Source organism: Dermacentor silvarum, chromosome 9 (assembly GCF_013339745.2).
Source record: "Dermacentor silvarum isolate Dsil-2018 chromosome 9, BIME_Dsil_1.4, whole genome shotgun sequence".
NCBI lineage: Eukaryota > Metazoa > Arthropoda > Arachnida > Ixodida > Ixodidae > Dermacentor > Dermacentor silvarum.
In genome coordinates this window covers 87,404,704-87,424,179 of record NC_051162.1, presented here as the reverse complement: position 1 = coordinate 87,424,179, position 19,476 = coordinate 87,404,704, and the positions used below count along the sequence as shown (strand labels likewise).

General features: G+C 42.8%; 2 long non-coding RNA genes across 2 annotated transcripts in view; one reads left to right on the top strand and one right to left on the bottom strand.

The window, feature by feature from the left end:
- The window catches only part of LOC125940366 (uncharacterized), a 63,592-nt gene extending 48,551 nt beyond the window's left edge, over positions 1-15,041 (top strand). The window contains exon 3 of the long non-coding RNA XR_007463592.1: positions 14,763-15,041. This is a non-coding gene — a long non-coding RNA (uncharacterized LOC125940366). The remainder of the gene's footprint in view (positions 1-14,762) is intronic.
- Positions 7,875-10,591, bottom strand: LOC125940367 (uncharacterized). The gene is made up of 2 exons (XR_007463593.1): positions 10,485-10,591; positions 7,875-10,446 (listed from the first exon to the last, which is right to left on the bottom strand). It is a non-coding gene; the product is annotated as an uncharacterized LOC125940367 (long non-coding RNA).
- Positions 15,042-19,476: the final 4,435 nt, after the last annotated feature.

Sequence of the window (19,476 nt, the reverse complement as noted above, 5' to 3'; positions counted from 1 at the left end):
TGAAATAAGTGATGTAGTGGTGGGTCGTAGCAGCAGGGAGGCTTGGCCTGGTGATCAAGGCCAGCAATTGCTCTGCCCGAGGTCTCTCCTACGATACTACTGCGGTACGTCACCACATGCATTCTGTTCTAGAACCTTAGAGGCAATGCTGATCAGGGTGATTGACCTGTCGAATGCCGACTACAGTATGATTATGCCAGTGTGACAAGGATCGTATGATGACGATGGAGATCACAATTCTTGAGTCACGACGGACTGAGGCATAATGACCATGGGATGACGGCTGCATGCGTGACACGACTGCGTGATCTACGACACAGGCGTGAAGGCGTGTCAAAGGGGTGATATTACGATGAATTCGAAATGAAACACAATGCCAACCACAGTGTGAAGACAGTAATCGGTGACGGTGAACGATGAACGCGTCGAGGACATGCCCAATTGAATGTCGGTGAGCAGTCCTTCGAATTTGCACTGTGAGTAATGTACCATAGTGGTATGTGCTGCCCGAGCAGCAAGCAGCAGCAAAAGCTTGCGATGCCAACGCATATGCCACCAACGTCTGCATGTCGACAGACCGAGGAAGTAGCAGCGGTCATAAGGCCGGCAGGCGCGCGCAGCAGCTAAGCCAAGTGGGCTTGAGAAGGAGAGAGATACGGACCGCGCGCTGGACTTGTGAGAGGGAGGATGAGGTGGCGTTGAGGCGATGCCCTCCCTCTCCCGCATACCTGAGGCCCTACCGAGCAGCAGGTGTTCCCTTTCGTTGGGCCCGCTCTACCCCGTCGAGGCGCGTTTGTGACGTGGCATCCCCAGCCAATGACAATTTAGATGCCGTTTCGCCGAGACGACAGATGCCGGCTTTTTCCGCTCAATGGGCTATTTGATGCTTTCGCCTCAATCATCGCAACAGAATAACGACGATGGCGTGTTTATGTAGAGCTCACGTACGTTCGCGATTCGTCTGCGCGCGCTGTTTAATGCAAATTGCTTATAAGCAATGTTTATAAGCAATTGCTTATAAGCATTGCTTATCGCAACCGCGGCGGCTGTAGCTGCTTTGATTGGATACTTTGGTTATAAAGTACAGTAAGGCTAGTAAATGAATTTTATTGGTATATATCTGAGGTTTTATAATTTTATTAAATCAAGAACTTCGTTAAATCGAAACAACTTGATTAGATCATGCAACATACTATAAAATGTATGCCAGAGCCAAAAGTATGTCTTTTTTGCCTACATTCGCACTAATTGTAGCAGTTGAGCATGCACTCTGCCTTCATGGAGAAATAATTAAACATTCTTAAAAGCTATATACGTCAATGATGCTAAAATCACCAGAATTCAATTAGACCTACTATACACATATTTTGCTTTTTAATTATCGTAAATCAGGCAAAACGTTAGTTGATACTAGGTTTCCAGTGCTCATGAATGTGACAGCTAGAGTATCGAGTGGCATGTAGTGTAGCGCAGTGAAAACAAGGATACGAGAAGAAACGAAACGCAGACGATGATCACCAACAAGCCTACATTGCCACCCTTGTAGAGAACAGAAAATTTAATTTATTGAATATTTGAATGTGTATATATATCTTGTTGTACAGCTCCTTGAGTCATGGTGCCCACATCATTTGTGGGTGCAAATTCTTTTTGTCAATTCTGTCCAATATAGCGGCAAGAAAAAAACAAATACAGAAACTGAGCTCGGGTCAATTGATGCTGTTTACCCAGTGTTACTGCAGTTCATTCAATCAGGCTGCAGAGTACTGCTATACACATGACAGCTTTACTAAAGGGACCACACAAAGGCACTTTTCCGCACATGTTCAATGCTGTGTTGTGTCAGCTATGGTGAAGTAGCAGTTTTTCCTTAATTCTTGTTATGCCTGCAGCTAGTAATTAACTTGTTCATGTGGTTTGGGCCAGTAATGTAAATCTTTTATGAAAAAATGTGGCATTATACTGACTGTACATCAGGCCAAAATTTTATCACTCCGTATTAAACAAGGACTCCCTAAACAATGCAACAAAGGGTATTCCTGTCTTCTCTGCATCCTTTAAAGAGATTATCCAGCTCCATGGAATAAAATTATCTGACTTCGACACATTTATTGACAGTGCGCCGTCAGTCATGTATGAAGGGGCCATGTACATACTGAGTGAGATCGCAACATTTCAGTCATGTAACATTGCCAGTATCTTGCTGCAACAGTAAATATAAAGTCCTCATCGACAAGTTCACCAACTAATCAATCATACAAACAAATATAGTATGCAGATTTGAGTAAAGCATTTTTGTGCCCTATTTAACAAACACAAATAAGCTACTGTATGATGCTCTTTCGGGAATATCAGCGTACTATTTGCGTGCAAAAAGAAAGAGGTGGTTATTAATTACAAGCAGCAAATGGCTATATTATTATATTCCAGTCGTAGACTTAGTTGCGCAGATTTACGTTTTATCTGCCAGTTGGCAACTGCTATATTAAAACAGCAATGGCCCAAGTTCAAAGGGTAACACAGTATGAAAAAAATATAGTACTTTACGCCTATCACACCGGAATATATGTATGTATGTATGTATGTATGTATGTATGTATGTATGTATGTATGTATGTATGTATGTATGTGCTGTATATATATATATAGTATATATATATATATATATATATATATATATATATACACACACACCATTTTGCCTACACCATTGGCAGATTCAGTTTGTGTCTTCCCCGAGACATGTTGGAGTTAATTGTGATACGTATGACTTGTATCTGTTACGTCGAAAATCTCTCTCCCTCTTGTTCTCTTTTTTGGAGGAGGCCCCCTCTTGATGCTATCCTTGATTATACACTCATCTTAGCCCACATCATTTATATTTGAGGCGTGTAAGGCCACGGTTCTTTATGAGATTCAACTCTCACATCGTGCATACCATACGGAATTCTACATGAGCCTGCACCCATGCTTAATCATTTTCTGATCAACTGTTAATGTTTAGACTAGCATCCTTTCCTCTTGCATGACAGTTATCTCGGCTGTATTGCTGCTGCCCTCTCATGTATGTATTCTAATAAATTGTCATATTCAACTTCTTCTTGAACATTGAGTCCAATCTTTGCCACCTTTATGCGTGTGTTGGATGTCATTTTTTAAGACGTATCTTCACATTCTGCTTCCACTTCATCCACTTTAGCATCCTCACTTCAGTCCCTTCTCTGTCCTGACTTCTAGATGACTTTATTAAAATTGTTTCAGTTCCCTATACAGTATTGCTGGTCATGTATTGTCTTATAAGTTTATTAGAAAGTAAAAATCTTTCAACTTGACTGGGACCTGTATAACATAAATATACACCATGATGCATCTTTCCAGTTTTTCCAATCTATGTCAGTTTTGCTGATCCTCTGGACTGCCTAATAGTTCCATTTTGGCGTTTTAGTTTATCATTGAACCTAGGTATCCGTCTTCTCTATGACTTACCCTCATGGCTTCCCTTTCATTTACTATGATAAACTGACATGTGGCTACCAGACGTGGACAGCTTGCCTCACAACACAAGCTGCTTTTGCCCTAACCTTTGTGCAAGGTGCCAGTCAGCATGGGCAAAGCAGCGAGAGCAGGGAATTATAGAAGTAAGGCAGAGGTGTGAGCAATTAAGGGAAGCCACCTCTATGAGGGTAGTGTGAGGAAAAGTATTTAGAAATGTTGGGAATTTGCAGTTTCTGTTTATTGGTCTATTAAATCTAGCTATTTCAGTTATTTCAGCGCATGCTTTGCAACTTTCAGTTGCAATGTGTTTTTCGTAAATGTTGCCACACTCAATACTAGAAGTTTGAGAACCTATATTTCTGACTCATTTGGTTCATTCATACCTACAAGCAGTAATTTTCGCATTTTACATCAGCTATTGAATGCAATGCCCACAGTGGCGCACCGACGGGGGGGGGGGGGGGGGTCCGGTAGTTGTAACGCCCCCCTGTGGCCAAGTTACCCCCCCCCCCCCCCGACGCGTCCAGCCCCACCAGTCCAACGTGTACCTTTAGTGCTCTGTTCACATTGTCATTACAATTCAGGCGGTGGCTTGTCGTCGAATTTTCCTGATTAACAAAAACACTCTATCATTGTCTTGTCTTTATTCACACTTAATTACATCCACACTTAATTTACATTGAGTAAAATGCTGATGGAATACAGATCGTCATCATCCTTGGTGTAATTATAATTATAATTATTAGGCATTTTATTGGCTGTTGGATTCCTTTAGCTAAAGCAAGGCAAGTGTTTGCTCTCCCCCCCCCCCCCTAAAAATTCAACCCCCCACCCCCTGGCAGAGATTCTGGGTGCGCCACTGAGCCCAGATGTGTTCTCAGTCTGCTTCGGTAGGAGTATAGTTACTAACACAGTGAATGATCATGAATCGGTGTGTTTTTAGAAAGTGCCTTAAATATGCAGCTGTGCATAATGCTATACTCTCTTCTAGCACTGGTTTCTTGACATGTGACTTCAAAAAATGAAGTCATCTACATGACCTATTACGAGACAGAATTGTCTAAGTTATTCAAAGGAAAAATCAACCTGGTGAAAGCTTCTTGAATGTTGCTGAGCAACACATACAAGTTAGGGAATGCTTTGGAAAGCCTGTGAGCTGGCTTTAATTCAAGTTGCATGCCTCAATGAAATATTGCATTGAGAATTATTTTATGCCGGTAAGTGCACACATATTTGTGTTTATTTCTGATGTTCTTCTTCGTTAATTACTTTCTTGGTTCAGTGCATATATTTATAAAGCAAGAGATACTGGCTTGTTTTTTCTTTGCATTAGCAAATTACAATATTCGTTTAACAGCACACCTAACATAAATGAGCACACTAAACGTTGATTGGCAAGCAAAACACGTACTTGTCTTTTGAATATCCCAGCTTATGTTTTAGTGTGTGCAGTTCGAACACGATTCTTGAGAAGCACTACTTGACTGTTACAAGTATGTGATGTACAATTACTCAGCACAGCCGACAGATCCAAACTATTGCAGACTGGTACTTACCACACAATGCAAATCTAATCATGCCTCAGGATTTTTTTTATTTGCTTGGGTTGCCACACGGCATAATGTCAGTATGCCTCAGGATTGTAGGGGTGGATGCCGAGTACATATTAAGGAGGGGGAGGGGGTGGCTTTGGCATGAACACTGGTAAAGGAAGTATTATTTGTAGGGGTGGAAGAATATTTGAAGTTTTGGATATGAATCGAACGTTACATGCTAACTATTCGTATTCTAAAATAATCAACTATTCAGCATTTTTGATTAAATAAAACTAGCCAAATACTTCGCAGTAACCGACTGTTAAAGTTGTTACTGTTCACCATCTGCTAACAAAGTATCCCAAATTATCACAAGTGAAACAACAAAAGTTTTCGAAGCAATGCAGAAACAGAATTGGTAATGCAAACTGTGTTTTTGATTTCATGATGGAAGGCTACATGACAACTCCTGATTTTTGATTATAGCCTATCATTTATTTTTATTGACAGTCTGAGCATGTAAATTTTTTATAACCGGTGATTTTTTTCTTGCAACCTGTCCTTTTACATGTCTTTACAGCAAAATAGTCCTTCTGCAGCTTTTGTCTTCCGTTTTTTTTTTCTGCCACAACCATTTATTTAGTACTTTTTTACAGCTAGTCATACAGCAGCTATTTATTCTTAGAACTCTTGTTTGCCACCAGGCTCTAAAGATTTTGAGAGGTGTTTGTGCAGTTTTTTAAATCACAATTAGTGAACTTGTGTTTAAAAGTAATCCTAATCTTCCCTGATAGTTAGCAGTATTTTTCTTTTTTTTTGTAGTCAGTACAAGCACGGTGCTTAATTATATCAAGATAAATAAGCCTGCTGTAAATGTATTCATCTGTATTCGACTATTCGACACTTACTATTCCCATTAGAAAAAATTTACATTTGCCAACCTCTAATTATTTGCATTGAAGTAGTGAAGAGTTTGACGAAAGCTCGTCTGGTCTGGTCGAAAGAGGCATGGTAAGTAGTTTAAACACAAATCATGAAAATGAAAAATTAGAGATGGTTCAACTGGAGCTTTGTTCACAATCATGGCTCTCAGGTAGGAGCTAAAACATTTATAACATTTTTTTTTGTGGTTGGCATTCGATTTTCAATTGATTATTATAATTAATTGCATTCATCTAGTCCTAAAGAAGAGGCAATGTATTTGGAGTACTACTCTGAATTTAGTTTCTATTGCCAAGTTTTTTTTTATGTAACTTTATTCACCACACAGGTACAACTGATACATATTCATTCCTTCAAGGACGTCACCACTAGTGGAGGGTGTTATTCTGCGCTTGCACAATTATTTTCAGAGATTTCCAGCAAATATGTAGTCCTCATAAACAGTACCTAAATAATTTTAGCCTATGTGGTTATTCATTAACCATGTTAATGGATAGTTACCTTCCGGTTAACCTCCCTGCCTTTCGCATCTCATTTATCTCTCTCTCTCTCATGTAGTCTTCATCAACTACCGACACGACGCGGCCTTGGCAAACTTGTGAGCTCACAAATTTGAGCATGCAGTAACCCCCCTCCATATTTGTCTTGATAAAGGCTTCTCCTTTGGTGCTACTCTGGATCCGCCCTGTTTCCTGTGATTACCACCATGGGCTTCAAGGCAGACAACCTCAGGAAAACGTTTCATGCACAAACGTGGCTCTTTCCCACTTTTGCTGATAAAGACGGATATTGAAAGCAAGGGTGCCATACCAGGCATGTTGGTCACAGACAGAACTGCGGGGGGGGGGGGTGTTCTGAAAGTATTCATCTAGTGGACACATCCATTTCATCTGTTGCTGAAACGTTGATTGACTGGGGCACCTGTCTCCCTCTCACGTGTGCCCCAGCCCAGCCAATCAGAACTTAAGCAGCAGTTGAAATGGTTATGTCCATTTGGTTGACACTTGCAGAATACACCCCCTGTGCTCTGTCCTATCTTTCTGCCCTTCCCCATGTAATTTACTCAGTAAACTACTTGTTCATATGTTGGTTACCTTAATCAATGTTCAAATAGCTCAACGCTTAAATAGGTATGTACAAGTAAGGCACTATAAACCCAAGCAGTTAGGTTGGTGATTGCCACCATACAGACTCAACCAATGGCTTCACTGTAGCTTTCCATGGTAACTTTACTGCACTTTGAATGTAGAGAAGGTGGAATATAAAAATAGACTAGCATTTCTCTAATGTGCATCACCCCCTCCACTTTGTGTTGTTACAATCAGTATATTCAACCCAAACGAAGTCCTAACAAAAAGGAATTGTGACACTAATTTCATTTCACTGCCTCATTTTAGAGGTGTAGCAAGATTCTTTAATTGCATTACCAGTTGTTACTCAGGTTTCAGCTATCAAGGCCTTATGGCACGTTTGGACGTTACCTGAACTGAGTAAACGGCACAGATTGCATAATTTCTCAATACATTTGCACAGCTTCCTTCACCTTTAGTTTTGAATTAAAGCCAGCATTTCTCTTGTGACCATCTTTAAAGAGCTTGCAGTAATTTATACCTAACATAAAAGATGGGTGCTTTGTAGTGCTAGCATGCTGTCCTAGAGTATATTGTTGTATGGAAAATGTGCCGACACACAAGCCCGACAAATGCCACATCAAGCATTGGTGTTTGCTACTCCACCTGGTGTTTCAATTTACAGCATGTGCACATTTTACCTGTGCACCAGTAAAAAGGGTCCAAAGCTCTTCCTGAAAACTCTCACAAGCACTTATCACAATCAATTCCCCATATAAGTGGTTTTGCTGAAGAGAACACAGGGATACAAGCATAATTAGACACTGAGGAATGTGGGTAGGAACACTTTATTTTCAGCACACATGTTTTTTTTTGATGAACTGCTTCTATACTGGTGAAATCTGTGCTTTTAATAAAAGTACACCATGCTGCTTCACCACTCCATGCCAACTGCAAGTATCCTGTACCAGGAAGTCAAACCAAGACGTGGGATGTTCAGTCTGTCAAAAATAAAAACGAGTTTGAAACGTTGACGTGTAAAAAGTAAAGCACACTCAAGAAAAACAGCACAAGAACAAATCCAACGAATCAGAATTACATTTGAGAGCAAACATATAGTTTCTATGGCACAGTGAAGGAACCTTATTCCTCCGACTTTTTTTTTTGTTGTTGTTGTTGTGAGAAAAGATGAAAGTGCACGTGTTCTATCCCATTTTGTGTATCTTTCACCTTTTCACACACAAAAAGATGTCTTAACGTGCCCAACTGTCTTTGCATATCCATTTCTCTGCTCTCACACCATAATACCTACAGTTAAAGGTTGTAGTAATGCTTAGCTTGAATGAACCAACACCAACTATGAGCACTGTGCTACTAAACATGGCAATGTAAGTCAAGTTCAAGCACAGCACATTCATGTGCTATATACGTGTGCTCTTGATTGTAGGTAAGATAAATAAAAGGAAGGCATGTTAATAAGAATGGTCCTTGATGTGCTATGCAGAAGTGCTCTCCTATTTGGACAGAAGTTAAGCGCAACCGCAATGAACAAGAAGACAACTTATACAGCATTTCAAATCTAGGGACTCGATGTGCTGGAGATTTTTCTGAATTCATGGTAAAAAATCTAGATGCTAAAGACGACACATATATAAACAGGTCTCTGCTCAAACTGGTAATGCTATGTGTAGCTTAGTTTTACAAAATGTGCCCTACCACTGGTCTCCCAAGCTGAGGCTGCAGTCCAGTTGCAACTGCAAATCACTCAATTATGTCTAGGGCACACTTGAGCAAAATGCAGACAAAAATTACTGCACCACTGAGAATGTACTAGAGGCTTCAACAAAGCAGCTGACAGCCTGCATGGACTGGAGCAAGAGAAGCGCGTTTTGGGTCTAGGTGTGCACAGCTTGCAGTTGCTCCATGGACGCTATTTAATATATTACATATTTCACTTACTTGTTGGTTTCAGACAAGAAATATAATGTATTTTGTATCCTTTCCACTGTTAAATACTCAAACCCAGGATACCACAGGTCTGTTTCTGGCATCTGATTTCTTCTCAGAAAACTACCCCTCTAAAAAATTTCACAGGTACTTAACCCCAACCTCTCTTGAGTAGAGCCTGGTTTTTTAACATGACAAGGCCACTAATTACACAGTGACTCCTTGCGATGTGATGTACGTAAGCACTTTAAAAGGAAAGGAAAATTTAATAGCAGTATGACAGGTACACAACAAAGCAAAGTGCCTGTTTTCACCCACGTATTCAATGTTTGCTTGTCTACTGGCGTTTACCCTACAAAAATGCAACAGGCGAAGCTGACTGCACTGTTTAAATCAGGGGACAGAAATGACATGTCAAATTATCGGCCGGTGTCAGTGCTCCCTGTCATTTCAAAAGGCTTAGAGAATGTTATCTGTAAAAGAGTTGTGTCATCACCAACAGCCAACAAAAGTTGTCGAAACGTCATCCTGGCGCAAAAATGTGCTTTGTTGAGACTAGAACGTTGAGACTGGTAGGGTTCGTCGCTGGCTGAAACCCTACACTCCCGATTCGCGTGACCCCTACCCACTATCGGTATGCTTCACAGCAATACACAAACTGCGGTGATATAACAGTGGTCGAACAGGCTGGTGCAAACGTTTCGACAAGAGAGCTTGCCTTAACCAGCTTTTCTTGGCAGTTTTCATATATGTGAGTACACCTGCCAATACACTTATTACGCTCCTGGGCGCGCGTAATGTGATGGGCGAAGGCGAGTGCGCGCGTACATAGTTAAGGAACATATACATGTCCCGTGATAGCGGCCCCTTTTCACTTTTGGTATGCTTCACTGCAATAATTTTTGGGTAAGCTTCACCGCGTAACACGTCTACTGCGGCGAAGCTGACTTTAGAAAGCCGATTCATTCAACGCATCTTACGAGGCAGGTCCGCTTATCACGCTTGGCAACGTTTGAACACCACACTTACTGCATTAATTTCTTTAGTTATTTTAATTGTATTGTCATCGTGATCCTGCAGCCCGCAGTAGCAGGCTGATACTGCGTCATAATCGTTCCAACTGCATCAGGACAGCGTGTAGCTGGTAAGCGTGCATGCAACAGGCACGGCGGCATTGGCTGTTGTTGGGAAACTTCCGAGACGCTCTTTCGCGCAGTAATGCCATTTGTCTTATTAAAAAGAATGCAGGTGATGATTAAATGAAATGCAGCAAAGCTGTAGAAAAGCAGTAGCAAAGCTGTTCGACCATCTCGCGCAAAAACGCGATTCAACACGATCTGGCGGAACAGCTCACCATGCCAGGATTTTCTTGCGTCCTCGTTTTTTCACGCATCATTCACTGAACCACACTACTGGATGGTTCTGTACACGTACTAACGATCCTGACGGAGGATCAGCTTTATAGCTTTATATGGGATGCCACGGCACATTCCACGGGCCGGCTGCAATTTGACGCGGCCACGAGGCAAAATATGCGCGCAAGATAACTAACGGCAACACATCAAGCAGCTGACAGCCCCAACCTTTTATTGCATGCATATAGAGTGGAAAAATGGATTACTTACTCTGTAAGAAGGCACGGAATACGGACCGCTTCACAAAGCGACCGGCCCCGAAAAACAGCCGCCGTGAAAATAAACGGACGCGACATCATGGGTGGCAGCAAACGTTTTGGGCACCTTTTGTTTGCTGCGACCCGGTCGCAGCAGTCACGGCCCAACGATTTTATTCACTTAATACGATACTGAGGCTGTGACCGCTTTTCGACTCAGTCACTCGTCTGAACTTGTGCGGTGGTTCGTGCCGCGCGCGCTTTGTTGGAAGCATTTTTCTTTTGTTTTTGGACATCATGACGCAAGTTTTAGTGAAATTGCTCTATGATGATAAGTGGGATGTTTATCCTTTGAAGACGTTCGCTGACGCAGCTACTGGTCTTCGGGTGATGTTCGAGCCTGGCAGTTTTGATGAGTTGCGTGGCAGAATTCATGATGGAAGGAAGGCGAACAAAGCCGCAGCCTAACTTCTGCACACAGGTAAGTGATTTCGTTTTCTTGAGCACATATCCGTGTTTCTTTTTTATTTTCACTTGGACGAGCGTGAGATGTTAAGCACACCGTTCACTTTCTGCAGGCAAACCGCATGCCCTGGAGCGCAAGCGCGCGAAGCTAGCGCTTGCTGCCGCCGCTGCTTCGATTGAAATGTTCGTAATATTGTCTACTAATTTGCTATCGCAATCGATGCTTCGCCTTTGGAGCGACACTGCGATATTAAAAAAATATTCTTAATCCGTAGTGGCTCATCGTATACCTTAAGGCTAGTGTGCACATTTTCTCGCGTAGTCGTTAACTGCGCCTCTATTTGCGTTGTGGCTAATGTCGCGGTGCGCTGCAAAATATATTTCGCCTTTTCGGTATGTGCGGAGAACAGCCTACCGATAAGTCCAGCATCGGCGCGATGATTACACGGATACACATCGTAAATGAACAGAGGCGTGATGGCGACGTCGGCAAAGCCGCCGACGGGCTTGCCTTATCACACATCGCCACCCCAACCGCAGTAAGCATATTTTTCAAACTTGACGTGTTGCTGTTTAAGGCGTACTGCACGCTTTTAATAGGCGATAACGCAAGCGCGTCGCTGTTCTCTGGTACCTCTTTGAGCTGGGCCGACTCGAATGTGCGTTGCTTGCAGAAACGAAAGGAACGCCAGACGGCTCATCGGTGCCTCAAGCTAAGCGCCGCACTCGAGCACCGTTTGCGCAGCGAGAAATGGCACGTTCATGAAGACAGCTCACTGCACAGACGCAAGCGTGCAATGCGCACAGGACGCGTACGCAACGCGCTGCACACAAATTGCGCGGAATGTTCTTAGCCACGCAGCAGGGGATACTAAGCTTCAAAGAAGCGGTGCCGGTTCTCACTAGCACAGCTCGCGCGCGCATCGCTCTCGGCGAATTTTTAGGTCTGCCCTGCTGCTCCCAAAGATTCGGACTGCTGCTTGGTATCGACTGTGTACTATAGCATGGTCTTTCGTGTTGTGAGAGAGCCGGGAATATATTTCACCGGTGTGAAACAAACATCGCTGTGCGTATCTTTGGGAACATTTACTGTAACAACCCATTTCTTCATTTTCGCGACGGCCCTCTTGAAAGAGATGCAAATTTTTAATTGCCAGTGTAGTGTGTACTAATATTTAGTGCGTGGTTATGTATATTGTGTGACAGATTTTTAATTTGCATTATCTAATTCTGTCTACATTCCCTTCTCCACAGGTTACACATGCACCAAATGCCCAGGTGCTAACGTGTCGTTCGTCAAGAACAGCTTGGCGTCGTTTCTCGCAAGAGACATCCATTGATCTGCGGCCGATTCACCAGGAAGCTCGCATCTCTGTTGCCATTCTGCGTCAAGTGGGATTTTTAACTATTTTTGATGCTGCCCAGGTGGTGTACGCTGTGACGCTGTGAAGACTTACTTTCATGGACGCTGTGAAGGCTTACTTTCGATTTGTTTTGCCTTTTAGTTGTAAAGAATTGGTTACCTTTTGAGTGGAGGTAGTTCCTTTTTTTTCTGAGAATGTTTATCAGCCTAACCAAGTGGTACTTGCGTACTTGAAACAGCAGCACAGACGAGGATAATGAAATAAGTTGGAACACATACAAGCGCCGACTCAACTAGAAGTTTATTCTTGAAGACAGGTTGTAAACACATTGGAACTTGAGAAAGATGAGAAACCATGTATGCGTGCCCTTTGTGATAAAACAAAATTGTGTTTTCTGCTGTAAGGGGTAGAACGAACAAATATTTCATCACAAAGATCAGAACACACGAGAAATTATGGAAGCCTTATTTATTGATTGCAAAGAAGACAAATGCATAAGCTATCTGTTGCTCTTAATGGGAAAGAGTTGGGATTTTTAAAAGAGCTCTCCTTGTTTAGTGGTTTTATTCATAGGACATTTTTCACTTCTTTTTTTTACCTGCATATTTATACTACAAAACACGTCTTTCGTTCCTTTTTTTGTCGCACTGGGCTGGCTGCCATGCATGCATGGCTATTTCTTTGTCAAGTTGGCCAGTATGCTTAATATTTTTGTCATCGCAAACAAACTTCTAGTTGAGTCAGCATTAGTGTGTGTTCCTACCTCATTTCACCGTTCTCATCTTTGTTTGAGCTGTTTGTAAAGTATGTACACACACCAAATTACCAAAGTATCCGGAAAATTGAGATACATGAAGTTATTTGCACTATTCATTTCTACAAGAATTTATAGCTTCTCATCTTGTTTGTTCTTAACGTTGTAGTACAGTTTTTGTAATATATAGCTTGGAAAGATGTTTTCTGTCAGATTAAATATGCATGTATGCCACTTTCGATATTTTTTTTTCAACATGGGTAGTGCAGCTCCTTCCGTATTTCAGTTACTGCTTTGTCGCAACTTTTATATATTTTATGCAGCGAAATTCTGGTGGAATTATATATATTTATGTGCGCAAGTGTGGTAAATGGTGTTTTGTATTTGCATTTATTTGCGTTTTTCACTAACTCTCCAATCTGGCTGTACAGTTATTGAAACCTTTTCTCATGCTTTATAATGAGTCATTCTGGGCTCTTTGATGATGCAGGTGACCATTTATTTCACTGTTGGGAATTGCGTTAGTCGTGTGTCACTCCAGTTGTCTGTGTATTTTATGTCACTTTATTATATTATTGAAAGTATTAGCCTTGCATTTGCTTTTCATTGACCGGGGTACCAGTTAGTTGCTGTGTAGGGTGAAAAAGGCCCAAAGAAATGCTTTCATTAGCTTTGTTCAAGTGCAGAAAAAAATTCACTGATGAGCTCACTAAATTAGAAAATGCCACCAGTAAACTCTTCCATACTCGAAAGTAACACAAGAAATTAAATACTGTGCACACTCGAGAGGGAAACAGCGCGAAAAAACACGACAAGAAGACAAGGGAGACACACACCAGCGCTTCTTGTCCCTTCTTGTCTTGTGTTTTTTTTTCGCTGTTTCCCTCGAGTATGTACCGACTAGCCCAAGCCTCTACTGTATTAAAATACTGTGCAGTTCTTGACTTATGACGGGGAGGTAAGCTGCTTTTAGAGCATAAATGTTCTAGAAGTTTACCTCTGAAAAACACGATTCAGGTGTTTTGTATATATATACATGAAGTCATTTGTTTCCAGTTTACTTGTTATTTTGCCTACTCACATGCAGCCATAAACCTTTCTGTGAGTGTTTACTGGGTGTGTGAAGCTTTTCACTGTAAGGTATCCAGTAGTCTTCATTTTTGTGTTTATGCATGCAAGCCAAGAGTTCATGTGTTCAAAGTTAGTTACAAGGGTATGCTTAAGGTCTGCCTTTGAGTCACTTGACTGTTGTTTTTACAAAATATATATCTTTTTCGGCTGTAATTGGCAGAAAAGTATTGTTTCGTCAAGAACAGAACTATGTATTCAGGAATAAACTTCAAGTTGAGTGAGCATTCGTGTGTATTCTTATCTTGATTCAGCGTTCGCATCTCTGTTTGAGCTGCTGTTTGTCAAGCCTGTACATACACCAAATGGCCAAAGTGCTCGTAAAATTGTGACACATAAGGCTATTTGCATTGTTTATTCCTGTAAGAAGGCTATTGGTTTCCATCTTCCGTTTGTTTTTAACATTGCTGTACATCTTTGTAGTTCAAGTTCAAGGAGTCCCTTAGGTAGCCAATAAGAGTGATAACTTTGTAAAATTTATCAATTTCATCCATCATCATCATAGTTTTAAACCCACTAAGTTCTACTTTTCAGTTATCATGACTCTGCTTTGTGCTGTGCTGTACAGGCACAGGAAGCTTTTTTTATGCTTTAAGTGCAGGTGGTGTTGTATTTCTTCCAGAAAACATTGTTGCGAGTTTAACTAGGCATGTGTACGCTTTTGTTACATTTTTTCAGCATGTGTGCTATAGTTCTGCTCCCTTACACTTAATAGCACTGTAGGCACTAGCGTATGTCTTCAGGTTTCATACAGTTGTGCCTTATATACTGTAATAAGGTGTCATGTGCACGCTATAACACATATTAGGGTACATGAAATATGTCAGTCGCTCCTTTGCTTCCGTTCGGATTAGGGAAAGTTAGTGTGAAGAGGCAGCGGGGCATGCAAGTGCAAATAGCAAAGCAATTTCTAAATTAAGTGCACTAAAATGCCACAAGCCCAACAAAATATCAATGATTTTTCAGTGGCAATTTTCGAAATATCAATGCCATCTCAACAGTCGCACAATGTACTTTTCAATGCTGTGTCAATAATCACTCAACAAATGGTCAATAGAACAATCACAACAGCATTTCAAGACTGCATCAATGGAAACCCAACAAAAATCCAACAGAAATTACACAATGATATGTCTAAGCACAATGTTCTTTCAATACTAACTCAACAACTACTCAATATTGACTTGTCCAATTGTTTCAATAAAATTTCAGTAGGTAATATTCAAGAGCCCTCAACACTTCCCTCAATGATATCCCAACAAACTCCCAATGAATTCTCAATACGACATTCAACATTGACGAATGACATTTCAATGCATTCTCAACAAATACTTTTGTAAGGGTAGTGCCACATGAAAGCATGACCGGATACTTTAAACCAGTAATCTTGGTAGACAAGTCAGTCAAGTAAGTATCTGCCAGAGGCACAGATACAAATATCGACACCCTTCTATACAGGACTAGTCACAGCTAGATGCGTAGACGATCCCCTCTATGATTTGATTGTGGGAAATGTACCGGGAGTGAGGAAGGCAGATGACCCCGACCTAAGTTGGAAGAGGACCGAGAAGTACGTAGAAGAGAAGGAACGCTCAGAAGCGCAAAAGGAGGAAATGCAAGACACAGACGTAGCAGCTGCAGTACAAACACGAGCAAGTAGTAAGGGCTTCAAACCTTTGCCAGCATTGCAGGTTACGGTCGTGAAGGGGTTAAATATAACTGTAGCAGAATTTAGAGAATTGCAGAACAAAGATGAGTCGATAACAAAGTGTGAACAGAAGATAGGAGAACGGGTGCAAAGGAAAAAGAGTCGGACAGTAGCGGAGTTTATAAAGAAGAATAATTTATTGTACCGGAAATGTATATTCATTTCAGGTAGGGAAGTATTACAGTTGATGGTCCCGAAGGAACTGAGGAAAAAAGTACTGAAGTTAGGGCATGATAGTGTAACGGCAGGTCACCAGGGAATCAAAGACACGTTACAAAAAATAACAAGAGTTCTTTTGGATGGGAGTGCAGAGCGACGTGAAACGATATGTGAAATCATGTGACGTATGCCAAAAGACGATGGCTAAGGGGAAAACGAGGAGAAGACTGGTGTTTGTTTGGTGATTGCCGATGACAAGGACATAGGGTTGACGATAGAGCCAACCAAGTGTGAGATAGGCCACAAGACTAGGGAATTTGTGGGGCACAAATTGGGAACGGGACGAGTTGAGCCCAAGGAGGACACACGAGATAAGATAGAAGCAGTGGGTAGGCCCCAGGCAGAGAAACAAGGTAGAGGAAGGATTTTCAGATCTACCCGAGCGAACAGAAGTTGGGCGGAGCGAGATACAGTGTTTAACAGAGGAGCCCGCGTATATAAAGCTAAGCCGACGTATAACAGCTATAATGAAAGGGAGCCTTACTTTCCGCATAGAAGATATTAAGAGACGACAGAATGTGGGCGCAGATTACATGAGTAGGGCGATGGATTGACCAAGCAGTGAGAACATAACGCGGACAATGTTCAATGCGAACAATGAACTCGTGAGTGTTGTGAACAGTGCAACTAGTGAAACGTGCGCGACAGTGCAGTGAAGTGTGGTGATAAGTGGTAAGCGGCCACGAAGCACAGAGAAGCACCCAAGTCACAAGAGTCAAGTTCACCACCAAGAAAGAAGACGGACAGAAGGCAGTTTTTTGAGCAAAAACTCTTAAAAGGGGACCCATGTCATATGTAAGAGGCTTCCTGCGGCGCGAAAAAGAAGAGCACGTGAAGCACAGTGTTCGGAACGGCACGAGCTCTCGAGGCGCGTGAGCCGAGGCGTAATCGGGGGATGACCGGCGCTGTCGGAGGATTATCGACGTGGCTCCGGGCAAGGAATGTCGCATCGCCAGCTCCGCTCTGGCGACGGGGTCTGGCTGAGTCCGTGACATTGACCGTCCAAGGTGTGGCCGTCGACCTCGGCAAGTTCGAGCGAGGCTCCTGGACTGGCTGCAGCCTCTCACGGCAGGATCGGGCACCCCAGAGAGGATCCCCCTTCTGCAGCAGACCGGCACGTTCGATTCTCCGCGGGACGCCACGTCGGCACTCATGAAGAAGTTGCGACGCATCCCGACGCTAGGCCTATCCAGGTGGGCCTGAGCAACGCCGAGCGCCGTCACTGAAGACTTACTGACGAGCTCATCACTGACGAGGTACCGGCGAGCTTCCCACCGATAAAGAGACGACGCGCCGACGGCAAGGCAAAGGCGACTATAGCATCAACGAGAACACCAACTGCTGGAGAAAAAGGGCCGACGAGCTTCAGACTCGGACAAACGTGCAACGACGAGCGCAGCAAGGTGACTCTTATTCGGACAGGGTTACCTGACTTTGAAGAATTAGTCGCCACGGACGAGCGTAGGCGCAAAGTAGAACTTGTTTTGTATATTAGGCTTTAGTTTGTATCTTTATTAGTATTTTTTCCCGGAGTGTGCTTGGGTGTGCTTGGTTTTTAGTTGTAGTTTTGATGCTGCGTATTATTAAAAAATCTGTTTGCTGTGTCGCCATCCATCTTCCTTGTCCATCTCTTCTAACACCCGCACGCCCCCGAGATCGGTGACAAAAAACATCACACTGACCGGCAAGCCATTCACGCCGTTTTCAACTCTGCCACAGTGCTACGTCAAGCATACACGAAAGCAATTATTTTCTGTTAGAAAGGAGACCGCGACGTGTGTAATAGTGAGCATAGGGCTTTTTTACCTACCTTTAAATCCGCATTTATGGAATACACTATCTATCAAATTTTAAAGTAGAAATCGAGCGTCTTAATCGAAGCACTCGTGCTTAAATGAATTTCCGCCCTATTCCGTAAAAACCGCGATGCACGTAGAAAAAAATAACCTTGCACTCGGCCGCGCAATGTTTGAAACAGCGAAGCTGGGCGATCGCACAAGCTTCCAAAGAAGCCCATACGTTTAAAACGTGGCCGTTCATGGGCGGTTCATGGGGCTTAGCGCCATCTATGTGAGGAGGGAACACTTCCGGCGGAAGAAAAAATTATGTGATGCCATATGCGTTAAAAGCAGAAGTGACGTCATTTCGTTCTGAAAGGCGCGAAATTTGTCTTCGGGGGCCTGCAATTACAGCTGGTATATTCAAATGCCCCTCCATTCGACTTGATGGACGTTTCGAGCTTTCAGCGCGGAAACCGATGCAGGAAAAGTTCAGCCATACGGGTGTCGAAACCGCACCCTTGCGCAGAACATACTTTGTTTGGAGGCCGACGAACGCTTTAGGCGGAGAGCGCTCGTTCTTTCGTCGGATGCCAACCCCGTCGGCCAGCGCTGTCACAAGAAAAGAACTAAAGTGAACAATTATCTGGCGGTCGCAACTCACTGCTTTTGACTGATCAGGTTAAGAAACAATGAAACAACACGCGTCACCAAATTCAGACAAACGTCGACAAGCAAAGCAACACAACATGTGAGGGGGGCGTGAACTTTACGAGCGCGCCTTTCTGTCCACTTCAAGAGCTGCATTGCATTGCAAGTGGTAGCGGCGTCAACGCCCCCCGCTATCGGTGGGCGCTCTTACGGTGGGCGCTGAAAAATGTATTTATGACAATTATCAAGTAAAACAGAGCGGTTCTTTTCTCTCCATGCGTATATAAATTTGATCAGGAACTTTATTTTCATTGAATGAATCTAACTGTGTATCCCTTGAATTAAAAAAAAAACGCTTTTTTTCTTTCGCAATGTTTGTTCCCTCCAAACATAGTCGCGCTTCAATCGCTCGCTCACATAACCACCCTTGCTGATGTCGGTGACAATTTGTACTGAACCGCTTTTCGCCCAAAACTTCGCGACAATTTGGATCGACCTTGGATCGCAGCCCATCATTTTTCCACCCAATGAATTTCCGCCCGAGTTCCCTAAAAACCACGATGCACGTAGAAAATTTAAAAAAAAAACCTTGCATTCGGCCGCGCAATGCTTGAAACAGCAAAGCTGGGCGATCGCAGCCCAGCATTTTCCGGAAGTGCGCGCGAACGTTTCATCGTATTACTCATGATGATGATAATTTCTTTTCGCGCGTCTCGGACTTACGGCCGTCACTGAGCGTTGCACAGCGCAGCTTGCAACACCGACACCGCGTTCCAATGCCGACACCACGTTCCAGCAGACCCGCTCC